Raw genomic sequence first — 252 nt, forward strand, 5'->3', positions numbered from 1 at the left:
TGTGTCTGCCCCTGTGTCAGGTATAGCATGGATGGAGCCTGACACATCACCACTGGCGATTTTGACTTGAATAGTCGGTGAATTCTTTGGCATAGGTCGCGAGCCCATTTCTAGTTTTCGAATGTAGCTTGTTCTCTGTTGTCCAGAGCTGTGTTGATGATCCGGGGACTGTGAACAAATCATGTTGAGGGTAGGCTTCGTTTTTTTGGGTTTTTTTATTTGTCGTGCAGGTCATTTGTGAATGGGGCCATA

This window comes from Penaeus monodon, chromosome 11 (assembly GCF_015228065.2).
Source record: "Penaeus monodon isolate SGIC_2016 chromosome 11, NSTDA_Pmon_1, whole genome shotgun sequence".
NCBI classification, from domain to species: domain Eukaryota; kingdom Metazoa; phylum Arthropoda; class Malacostraca; order Decapoda; family Penaeidae; genus Penaeus; species Penaeus monodon.